Here is a 12,485-nt window from a genome sequence, read left to right as displayed (position 1 = left end):
TCTAGTATAAATCTCCGCCCAAGACCCCAAGTCTCTGCAACACTAAATTAAATATAATAGCACACCTCCATGCAGTAAGGCTAAGGCTGGGGCACTCAGTGATCATTCCTCAAATAGGAATGGTATGCCTGTGCTAAGCTAAAGACACTTTCAAGTCATGGCGATCAATGGCAATCTTTTTTTTTGCATGCATCTAGGAAAATTACTCCCTAGCAGGGCTCTTTTTCTCAGAGATTAGGTACAGGAACTCCCCCTTTCTGAGTCCCCACTTGTCTCTGCCCCCTACCCTCCTCAGAGCACTGCTCCTTGGTTCCATCCCCTACGCACCTCCCAGTCCCACCCCTTTTAGGAATTATAGGACCAAGTATCACTTTGTGGTGCTAAATATTATGCATGGAATTTGGTAATGATAACACGAAAAGCAGTAAAAGAGATCCCCTGCAACCAACAACAATAGACCCTACCTCAGCAACAATAGATCCCCCCAACAATAGACCCCACACCAGTAACAATGGACCCCACCCCAGAAACAATAGGTTCCCCCAACAATTGACCCCACTCCAGCAACAATAAAGCCCCTTCAGCAACAATAGACCCCACACCAGAAACAATAGATCCCCACACAACATAAATGGACCACCCACAACAAAATTTTACCCCCCAGCACCAAAAGCATCCCCCAACTTCATTGGACCCCCGCAGCAGCAACAACAGATCCCCCAGCAGCCAGCAACCTCTCCCTCAACAGTAGATCCCTACCAGCAAGATGCCTGGGTAAATAAACTTCAATAAAGTCCACTGGTCTCCCTTCACAGCAGTCCAGAGTGTATTACAGTGCATTACCCCATACTAATGGGCCTTATCTTGCATGTTTACGTGCAATGTGTTAGAGTGGAACTCAAAAAGTAAAGATTTGCTATGTTATAGGGAACGTTTTATAATGTTATTTGTTCCTAAGCAATGCCAAGAAAAAAACCTGGCCAATTCAACGGCTTGGCGCTGAGTGCACACAAATATGCAGCCTGTTGGCGGCTGGGCCTTGGTGTCGAGGGGCCGCCCTGTGCACTCCTGGCATATTTACTGGCATTACTTGTGGTCAGGAGCTTTCCAATCATGTGACCGTCGTGGCAGCCAATTACGATGGCCACATGACCTTAAACCCCACCTCCCGGGATCACAAACCCCTTAAAGGATCAGGAGGCGTTAAAGTGGACTTTCAAGAAGTCTGAAGTCTTCCCTGCCTTTTTGTGTGCACCATAAACAACCTGCACATGCAGGCCAAAAGCCGAGCAAAGCCCATGGGGCACATTTGCGCACACACCATTATGGTGGTGCCTGAGGAGGGGGTGGGGCCACCATACTAAGCAGACTGAAGTTCAACTTTAAAGTGATTCTAAAGGTACATTTTAATTTTTCTTCCTAAAAATAACAAACATGGTTTTGCAAAGAGCAGTCCCGATTCTCCTCTTCTTAGGTCTCCTTCTGGCGTTCCTGGCTTCTCCTCTTCAGCAAGTGCCCCAATAGAAAGCCGCTTCCTATGGGGCTTCTTATGCAGGCTTGCTCCTGAGCCTCGCTGTCAACATCCATAGACATAGACAGTGGCCCCACCCCCACCATAGGATCTGATTGACAGCAGCAGGAGCCAATGGCTCCTGCTGCTATCAATCTGCACTGTGGGGAAGGTAGAAATAGTAGAGAGCCGCTGCTCTCATGCACATCTAGAACAGCTCAGGTAAGTATAAGGGGGCTGAGGAGGACATTTTATTGTACAGAAGGTTTTTTACCTTAATGCAAAGAATGCATTAAGATTAAAAAAAACCTGGCCTTTTAGAACCACTTCAAGTCTGGACACTTTCACAGCATTCCAGTCCAGGCCAGTTTTGAGCTTTCAGCACTGTCACACTTTGATTGACAATTACTCAGGCATGCAACACTGTACCCATATGAAATATTTATTATTGTTTTGAGACAGATAGAGCTTTCTTTTGGTTGTACTTACCTGTTTTTTTGGGGGTTTTTTTGTTATGTAAATAAAGAAATACCAAAAATGTTGAAAACAAATTTGTTTTCTTAGTCTTTGTTATACGTTTTGCAAATAAATAATCTCTGCTCATAAATTTAGGCCAATGGGTATTCTGCTACTTTTTTTCGGTAAAAATAACCCAAAACTGTGTATATTATTTAGTCTGTGTGAAAGTTATAGAGTCTATAAACTATGGGATATGTATCTGAAAATTGATCAGTTGAGACAGCTAAAGTGCCAGATGCTGGTATGGAACATGGCAGTAATCAAGACGCTGATATGGTGTATGGCAGTAATCAGGATGCTGGTATGGCCGTGATCAGGACATTGGTATGGCATATCGGGTCATCAGAATGCTGGTATGGGGTATGGCGGTGATCTGGATGCTAATATGGCATATGACAGTGATCGAGACGCTGATATGGGGCATGGCAGTGATCAGGATGCTGGTATGGCATATGGGGTGATCAGAATGCTGGTATGGGGTTTGGCAATGATCAGGACACTGGTATGGCATCTTGGGTGATCAGAACGCTGGTATGAGGTATGGTGATGATCAGGACACTGGTATGGTATATGGGGTGATCAGAACACTGGTATGAGATATGGTGGTGATCAGGAGGCTGGTATGGCATATGTCAGTGATCAGGAGGCTGGTATGGTGTATAGCAGTGATCAGGGTGCTGCTATAGCATATGGTGGTGATCAGGGCATTGTTATGGCAAAAGTCCATGATCAGGATGCTGGTATGGTGGTGATCAAGACGTTGGTATGGTGTATGTTGATGTTATTGTGAGCACTGGTAACACTGGGGTAGGTTACAGGGGCTGGCCGCATTGTTTATTTTTACTACACTGGGGGCAGTGATACTGGGCTGGCTGACACTGCAGTCTATGAGTGTACATGAAGTTTGATAGGCAGCTGTACACTCACAGGCTGCAGCAACTGTTCTCTCTGCTCTCACAGCCAATCTGTGTGAAAGCAGAGAGAAAGAATATTTAATTTTGGTTTGGTATGTTTACTATGTGATTGAGGTGATTGGATACAGCAATTGCATAGTAAAACACCATGTGATCAGCCAGACACAGCGATATTGTGCTCCACTATATCTGGGGAACATGGTGATCACTGGGCTCCCGGGTGCAGAATCTGTGAGCTGCACAAGAGCCTCCAATGCGGAAGGACATTCAGGAACATCCACCTGTATCGGCATGCATCACATCTGGCCGTTTATGTATATGGGCCGGACGGGAAGTGGTTATATTGAACATATTATAAACAGTAAATATATACAAGTTAACCCCATGAAAACTCAAACCAATCAGCAAATCCAGAGCTATAGGCAGCTGATTTTAATCTCAAACCTTGCCTTTTTTTGTGTACAAATCAAACTTTGCTCCTTCCCACCTCTAAAGCCCCTTTTCTGGTCTTCTAATGTGATGGGTTGGCTTACTGACTAAGAACTAAAGCTCAAGAAGCAGGCCCAAAGTCAGCTCGTTCAGAAAAATGGAAGATATAGTGGTGTTTTTAGCTGCCTACAGTATATCTCTGAATCTACGTATCGTTTAGACATACAATTTGGCTGAACCTCTGCTTATACAGTTTATGGTCAGTTACAGCTGATTAAAATTCAGATGGTTCAGGAGCACCCACATTCTGATCAGTGGGTGTCAGTCCATGTTTGACAGAAGTTGATCTTTGATTTGACATCTGTCGAACACATTGGAAAGCTTTTGTCACAGCGGCTGAATAGCGAATTCTGACAGCTCCAGGTCCCACTATCAGCATACATTGGGGTGGATTTACTAAAGGCAGATTGACTGTGTAAATGCAGTTGCTCCAGAAGCCAGCAATTGAGATGAAGCTTCACTTTGCAAAGAATACCCATTGACCTACAAGAAAAATTAAAAACAACAGCATCATTGCTTGCACATGATTGGAAGTCAGCAGAGCTTCCCCACTTTTACTAAGCTCTGGAGAAACTGTACTTGCAAAGTGCTCCGTCTATTTGCCTTTAGTAAATCAATGCCAACATGTTTCAGCAGAGATGATTGTTCCATTCATCTTATGTGTGATGATGGAGGAATCTTTTTGTCCTTTTTCATTTAGCCTGCTGACTGAATAAAAAAAACACTATCTATGGCCAGCTTTACACAATCAGTTGTGGTGCCATGCAATTAGGCAATCAGATAACCTCAGGATAGCTCAATTGCTGGAAAAGTATTTGCTAGTTTTGGAAATTCTTACCCACAAGCATTGTTCTTCAGAGTCAGTGAGTTAAGTACATAAATGGGTTTGAAATCACTGGAAACAAGCATGTATATTTGCATTTCCATTTGGTGCAAACAGGATCTTTCAATGGCCCGACTTTTTTTCTCATGAATGATCTCTTTGTAACATTCTTAGAACCTTCCAAATTGGCATAAGCATAGAGAGAGTCCTTTTCATAGCCTATTTGCTCAAACTATGGGTTGTCGACTAATACGCAGAGCCCAGTAATTAGCATGAGCCTGTGGACACTATGCAACCATTTCTATCATCCAATCAAACATTAAAATTTAAGGTATAACCAACTTTGTATCCATATATCTCAGCTGTGTACCTGGAACCAACACAGAATTGACCAGAATTCTGTACTAGAGACTACCCCACCTTTTATCTTTAACCAGGTCTTTTTTTTTCAGAGAATAGGTGTAGGAATTCCCCCCCTTTCAAGTCACCTCTTGTCTTCTCTCCCTACCCACCTCTGAGCACCAGTCCTTGATTCCACCACCCACCTACGTCCCAGTACCACCCCTTTTAGAGAATACAGAACCAAGAATCATTTTGTGCTGCTAAATAATTTGAATTAAATGCATTCATGATAACATGAAAGGAAGATCCACTGCAGCCATCAAGAACAGACCTCTCCCTAGCAACAATAGATCCCCCAACAACAATAAACCCCCAGCTACAGAATATCACTCCCCCAGCAACAATAGACCGCCACTAGTAACAATAGATCTCCCAGCAACAATAAACCCCCACCTACAGAATATCACTCCCCCAGCAAAAATAGACCCCCATTAGCAACAATAGACCCCTCCAGCAACAATAGATCTCCCAGCAACAATAAACCCCCAGCTACAGAATATCACTTCCCCAGCAACAATAGACCCCCACTAGCACCAATAGATCTCCCAGTAGTCAGCAGTCAATAGACTCTGCAGCAACCAGAAACAATAGACTCCTCCCACAATCATAGATTCCTCCCAGCAACAATTGTTCCATATCCAAGCAAGAATAGATCCACTTGCAACAATAGATCCCCCAGCAACAACAGATCCCAAAGCAGGCAAAAATAGACCCTCCAGCACACCCCAGCACTCCTTACCTTTACGTACTTTAAGTTCTGTAGGTGCCAGAACTGTGTTCTCCCGCGTTCCTACTGAAAAAAAAGCCCTTTTAACCAAGGAATTCTGCTTTAACCAAGACAATCTGACATTTCCGATCAACACTTGGATTGACGAGCTCTGTTGTTTGCCTTGAATTAGCTGGACTTAGTTGGAAGCTAGCTGAAGAGAACACAAATCCAGAAGCCGCATGGCCTGACTCATTGTGTACACACACCATTAGCGATATGCTTGACTAATTACATGGCTAGGAATGTCAGGTCAGCTATTTGTCTTTGATCCATATAATGTATATTCTCCATGCATGCACAGCAATTAGATCAGATATATTCCACATGCAAAAAAGAAGCATTATGTATTACGTTTCAAATGTTCTTAGCTGTAAGCTTGAATTACAGCATTGCACACATCCTAACTGCTATGGAGACTTTTAACCTCAATCAATGTATTTATAATCATAAATAAATTCTGAATAAATCTCGGAATGGGGTTTAATTAGATGGCTGTTGGGTTCTTTGGTTGTATTTTTATTCAGCTTTGTTTATAGTACATGGATGATTATTATATGCAATTGTACACTGCAACCAATTAGATTTCATGTTTTCACCTTTGCTCTGCACTTGGAGAATCAAGTAAGATGTTCTCATTAGTTTCTGTAGACAATAGCCCCCCTTTTCATAAATCTGCTCCAAAATATACATTTGAACTTAGCACTCCTTTTAGCATTCTGTGGGTATACTGCCATGAAGAACACAGAGATTTAATGATCACGTGACTGCCATGAAGAACACAGAGATTTAATGATCACGTGACTGCAATAATCCTTGCTAAAGTATAAGTTCACCTTTAAAAAAAAAAAATGTACATCTTTTTGCAGATAAAAAAAAAAAAGTGCATTTATTATTTATTTATTTTTATTAGGAACCTGTAAACCGTTGCAATTGCGATCTCAGGCTCCTGCAGACTGTCAGTGTAGCTGACGTACCGTATGGGCCGACAGTTAAACAATGACAGGAGGAATTAATGAACCACCTAGAGCACTCACCAGTGCCCTTCATTGAGAACTACAAGCCACGTTTTTTTTTAAATTGTGACAGCGGGTGCTGGGAGAAGATCCCCAGCCTGCTGTCACAACGTGGATTTCAGGGGTGAGGGCGGGGTGCAGGGCTGAGGCATCAGTAACATGTTGCACTAAGGGGTAGATCTACGAAAAACTGGTGCGCTCAGAATCAAGTGCAGCTGTGCATGGTAGCCAATCAGCTTCTAATCTCAGCTTGTTCAATTATGCTTTGGCAAAAAAACCTGGAAGCTGATTGGTTTCTTTGCAGAGCTGCACCAGATTTTGCACGGTTTAGTTTTAGTAAATCAACCCCTAAATGCCCTGTGTCATGAAGATATAGACATTGTAGCAGAGACCTAGGAATGTACACCCACGCATGTTCCTAGTTCTCACATCCTTGCTGTCAAAAAACAAAACTGCTCATTTAATTATGGCCAAGTGAACTGACACATACTGAGAATTGTAAATTTGGTCAGGGCATCTAATGCAGGCCATACATGAGTCGAATTCCGAACGATTTTTCATCCAAAAATCGAAAACGTTATTTGTTTAGTAATCTGATGGTGCCATCAATGATTTCGTAAACCAGCCGACCAAGTCATAAAGTTCACTCCATATAACAAGCGAAACTTCTATTCCTTCCAGGTCGCGGCTCATGCACATATTCTTTTTGGAAAAATGATTGTACGATTTCACTATCATTGAGTTGAAAATCGGTCGTTTTTCACAAATTTTCCAACATGTCTGATCACCAAAAAGGGGAAGAACCACGAAAATCGGCTGACCCACTAACAGAGGCCGATTATTCTTAGGTCCGATTTTTGGATGAAAAATCTGTTGAATTTCAACCCTTGTGTGGCCGGTGTAAGCTTATTCACCTCTGGCCACGAAAGAGCTGCTCACCAGGAACTAATTTTAACAAATGAATTTAAAGCAGTTATGTATGCATTGAAATCCCTACTTGTGTTTACAAACAGTAGACTCTAAAACTGCCTTGACTATCATAAGCACCCCTTTCAGTGTAAAATGGTTTGTCTCAATCTCCCTAACTGCCACTTTTTCTGGACAGCTAGGTCTGTTATAGGAAGTTGAAAAATAACAGACTAATGGCGGCAATACATGCCTTAATAAATCATTCATTTCTTTTCCATTTGATCTTTTCTGATAGGAGTAATTGATTTATAGTCGACTACCCATCCGATCGATATGCCACACATGGGGGAGTGGATTTCAATCATTAGTTAAAATGTGATTGCAATTTACAATAGTAATGTATCAATTGCATCTCGGTTTCAATTGTTTTCAGATTTTGATCAAATCGGACATCGATCGGATAATGAATTTGAACCATGTGTGGCCAACATAATGCTCACTATACACATTACAACCTGACCATGCAATCTCTGTACAATCAACTTTAAATCTACCAAAAATATGTAATATGAGGACAAACCTAAACTATTCAATTGAATTGTATCCTTTCAATCAGGTTCTTGTACTACCAGTAGATATAAAGGAGATTGTACAATCAGATTGTTGTTGTGTATGGTGAATGGAATTCACACTGGTGGGAAAAAAACAAGCAGTTGATCATTTTAAAGCTCCCCAACTGCTTAGCAAGATTCCTTACTAAAGTGTAAATGGACAGTGGACTGTGTAATATATTTAAAAACTGTGTAACGCTTGCGTCGCTTCATGGCGCATCAAAATTGATCTTGCAAGTTGCACTTGGCAGACAGTGCTGCTTGTCAACTGCCTCAATTCATACCAAATACAGTGCATCCTAAACACACCTATACATTTTACAGCGTAGTTGGAAAGCCTTTACATGGATTTAGGGGAAAGACTTGGAAAATCTCTGCAAGACAATCAGATGCACCCAGCACGGATGCAATACCCGCTTCTTCCACTGCGCAGTTCGATCCAAAGTTATCTTCTGCTGGGCTAAGCCAAGCATGAGAGAGATGAAAGTGTAGGACTGCATGGTATTGTCCTAAAATATACTACAGTCTACATAATGGAGCAAAAGCCTCAGAGATGGTCACTTCCTCTAAATCACCTTTAAACTGTTTAAAAAAAATCAAATTGGGCATTTGGAGAGAGTTTATTTATATATCCTGAAAGCATCTAAAATGGGTGTTAATGCTATAGCCTTAATATTTCGTTTTCATCATTTACTTTCATACCGTTTCCCAGGGAAAAAATGCAGCAAGGAGGATTTTTTTAAAAATACAGCGGATCCACAAGGAATCAGAGTGTGAAGTGTTCCATAGGATTGCATGGTCACACATTTTTCTTAATGCAAAACAAAATGGATCAGTATGAAAGCATCCTTGCAGGGAAAGCTTCACTTTAACAACAGTAAAGAAAGTGAGGTCACCAACCTGGCTAAGTTTCTGGGCAGGGGTGCAGTGATTGCAAGATTGGCTAAACACTATTGCAAATTCTTTGGTGGGTAAACAATCTGCGCCAATGCATCATAAGTGTGTATTTAGCTATTTGCATGGGCACTTTAAGACAAGTTTTGAAGGAGTTTGTATATAAAAGGGTTTTTTCATCTCCCTTGTGTTCCCAATCACTGGTAACAAACATGACCATGAAGATCGTTCCATAGGTGGCTGCATTATGAGCTAAGGCTGGCCATGCACTATACAATTTTCTGTCCAATTTCCTTTAGATTTACCTTCAACTATGTAGTGCAAGAGCCTGCCTAATTGGACACAATTGAAAGTATTAGGTTTGACCTCCTATTATATGGTTTTTGGTAAATGTAAACCAAAAATCTCAAGAAAATTGTATAATGTCTAAGACCTGAAAACAGCTCAAAGTCCCACAAAACACAGAGAATAGCTGTGTATATGCAATCTAAAGTCTCAAAAAGCACAAATGAGATTATGTATAACAACTGAAGCAAATAAATATGGGGAGCAATTGGAGCTACTGGTCAATGAATCAGGCTTTGCAGCAATCTGATTGGCTGCTGTGGGCATCTTCCCAATGTCTGTTCCATTTTTTTTTACCTTTTTGTACATCTACCCTATAGATTTTTTTTTTGTTTAACATAGGATAAAAAAAATATAACTCATTACCTAAGGCATCTTTTTAAGTTACAATCACTTCGTTGTTTTTTTACATTTCATTTATAACATATAGGAAGACAAACGTGTTGATGTATAATATCTGAGAATGGATGCTGCATGCAGTGTCTTATAGCTTCAAACTTGAAAAGCTTGTAATATGCTACATTGCATTGTGGTAGGTAGAACACCACAAAATAAGAAGTATTCAGTAGCCCTTTATTAAATTGCCAGTCATGGTTTATAAAGTGCCATATGACCTCATCCTAACAAGTCATATTTTCCCAGGGTCTTGCATCAGTTCTGTCAATTATGAAACCAGCAGGTCCGATTAGACAGGAATACCTCTCAAAGAAACCCTGCTGTGCAGTAAAAGCCCTGCAAGGGTTAACAGCACCATTATACCTAAAATCACTGGTAATCCACAAGCTAATTGCTCATCAGAATAAAGCGAATTTCTTTTAATTAGCACATCAAGTTCAGGTAACTGAAAACACCATACATGCTGTTAAATAATTAACAAAAATAGAGCATTTTAAATGACAGTACAAAAAGAGATTTCTGTCAATATAACCCATTTCACCTCCTATTCCTTTGCAAATTTGTAGCTATCATCACCAAAGAGCAATTGTTCTAAATTAAAAAGCTTGCCATTTAAAAGGTTCAGAAGAAGGGTCATTTATGAATCTTAAACCTAAAAAAAAAAGAATATCCACTAGCCCTTCCATTCAGTGTTTGTCTCCAGCAATGCTGGAGTTTAAATGGATAATCAGGCTGTATGCAGCGAGCCTTGCTTAACCCCTGCAATGCATAATAGATGGGGCTGCAGGGAAGGGGTTAATTGCATCAGGATGCCAGACAAAGGCGCTGACAGATCCTTGCACAATGCTATGCAGCACACTCAGTGCAGCATTTTGACAGCCCCATTTTGCAGGCAAGTGTCCCTTTATGTCTATTCCTGGTGCAATCTATAAAAGCCTCTTCCCATTGTCTACCTGGGGGGGGGGGGTTCTGCAGCTGCCAACATGACATAAGTGGCTTCCTCCCTTTAGATGAGTATGAAGGTTTCTAGGAATCCCCCATTGTAATCAATACAGAACCGGATATAACCTGTAAGTTTAGAGAACAGGCTGATCATTGATCATACAGCAACCTGTGCAATATAAAGATAAGTTGGGTCCCCAGGCATGAATATTGATCCCATTCTATAGAAATATGATACAGAATAAAAGCGCAATCACATATGATACAGGATGATCATTGATCACAATGCTGCCTGTGCAATCTAAAGATAAGTTGGGTCCCCAGGCATGACTGTAGATCCCATCCTATAGAAATATGATACAGAATAAAAGAGCCATCACATATGGTACAGGGTGATCATTGGTCATACAGCAACCTGTGCAATCTAAAGATAAGTTGGGTCCCCAGGTATGAATATAGAAGCCATCCTACAGAAATATAATACAGAATAAAAGAGTGATCACATATGATACCGGATGATCATTGATCATAATGCAACCTGTGCAATATAAAGATAAGTTGGGTCCCCACACATGATTGTAGATCCCATCCTATAGAAATATAATGCAGAATAAAAGCGCAATCGCATATGATATCGGCTGATCATTGATCATACAGCAACCTGTGCAATATAAAGATAAGTTGGGTCCCCAGGCATGAATGTAGATCTCATCCTATAGAAAAATAATGCAGAATAAAAGCGCAATCACATATGATACCGGCTGATCATTGATCATACAGAAACCTGTGCAATCTATAGATAAGTTGGGTCCACAGGCATGAATGTAGATCTCATCCTATAGAAAAATAATGCAGGATAAAAGCGCAATCACATATGATACCGGCTGATCATTGATCATAATGCAACCTGTACAATATAAAGATAAGTTGGGTCCCCAGGCATGAATGTAGAGCTCATCCTATAGATATATAATGAAGAACAAAAGCGCAATCACATATGATACCTACTGATCATTGATCATAATGCAACCTGTGCAATATAAAGATAAGTTGGGTCCCCAGACATGAATGTAGATCCTATCCTATAGAAATATAATGCAGAATAAAAGCGCAATCACATATGATACCGACTGATCATTGATCATACAGCAACCTGTGCAATCTATAGATAAGTTGGGTCCCCAGACATGAATGTAGATCCCATCCTACATAAATATAATGCAGAATAAAAGAGCCATCACAAATGGTACAAGCTGATCATTGATCATACAGCAACCTGTGCAATCTACAGATAAGTTATGGAATGAGTGTAGATCCTATGCTATAGGAAAATGAGAGAAAATAAGAGAGCAATGACAGATGGTCCATAAATCAGGTGGTGCATGTCTTTACCTTGTAGGAAGCAGCAAAGTGGAGAAGCCAGCAGCTTGCAGAGACTGCCTTGGATCTAATACTCCCTTAGCTCTGATGACTTGCCTGAAATGTAAAAGACAAAGCGAGAGAGGAGAGCTAAAGTAAGTGCTACACTACATTTCCGTCTGCAGCTGACGGCTTTCTGGGAAAGGCAGCAAATGCTTGAGCTGGCTCCCTTGCTGAGCAGGCAATGTGTGCGCACTCTCCTGGGCTGGGAGCAGTGGGGGAATCAATACACCTCATCAGCACTGGGGAGGCGGACAGCGCCTGGCTCTGCTATCAATGAGTCTGCCACTGCACACCATTCATGGCTTCCACTGCACACCATTCCACAAGTCCATCATTCATTTCCACTCAGCATCACACCCAAATAACATGCAGGGGTTGCACTTTTCGCTGAAAACATCTTTAGGGGACATATCTAGATGATTGTTTCTTATCTAAATGTCATTAGCTAGAGCAGTATTTAAATAGCGCTAATGAAGATACACTTCGTTAGCCCTACACTTCATTACAAGCGGCTGGAAATGCCTGAC

At 41.2% G+C, this 12,485-nt stretch overlaps 1 protein-coding gene across 1 annotated transcript in view; it reads right to left on the bottom strand.

Annotated features, from left to right (window-relative positions):
• Positions 1-12,195, bottom strand: part of RPH3A (rabphilin 3A) — a 395,508-nt gene extending 383,313 nt beyond the window's left edge. The window contains exon 1 of the mRNA XM_089677017.1: positions 11,929-12,195. The gene's annotated coding sequence lies outside the window, so the exon portion shown is untranslated. The remainder of the gene's footprint in view (positions 1-11,928) is intronic.
• Between the last annotated feature and the right edge of the window lie 290 nt (positions 12,196-12,485).

Source organism: Staurois parvus, unplaced genomic scaffold (assembly GCF_062004578.1).
Source record: "Staurois parvus isolate SC_StPar_1 unplaced genomic scaffold, SC_StPar_1.0 ptg000014l, whole genome shotgun sequence".
Lineage (NCBI taxonomy): Eukaryota > Metazoa > Chordata > Amphibia > Anura > Ranidae > Staurois > Staurois parvus.
The sequence above is the reverse complement of the archived record's forward strand: the minus strand, read 5'-3'. Positions and strand labels throughout refer to the sequence as shown.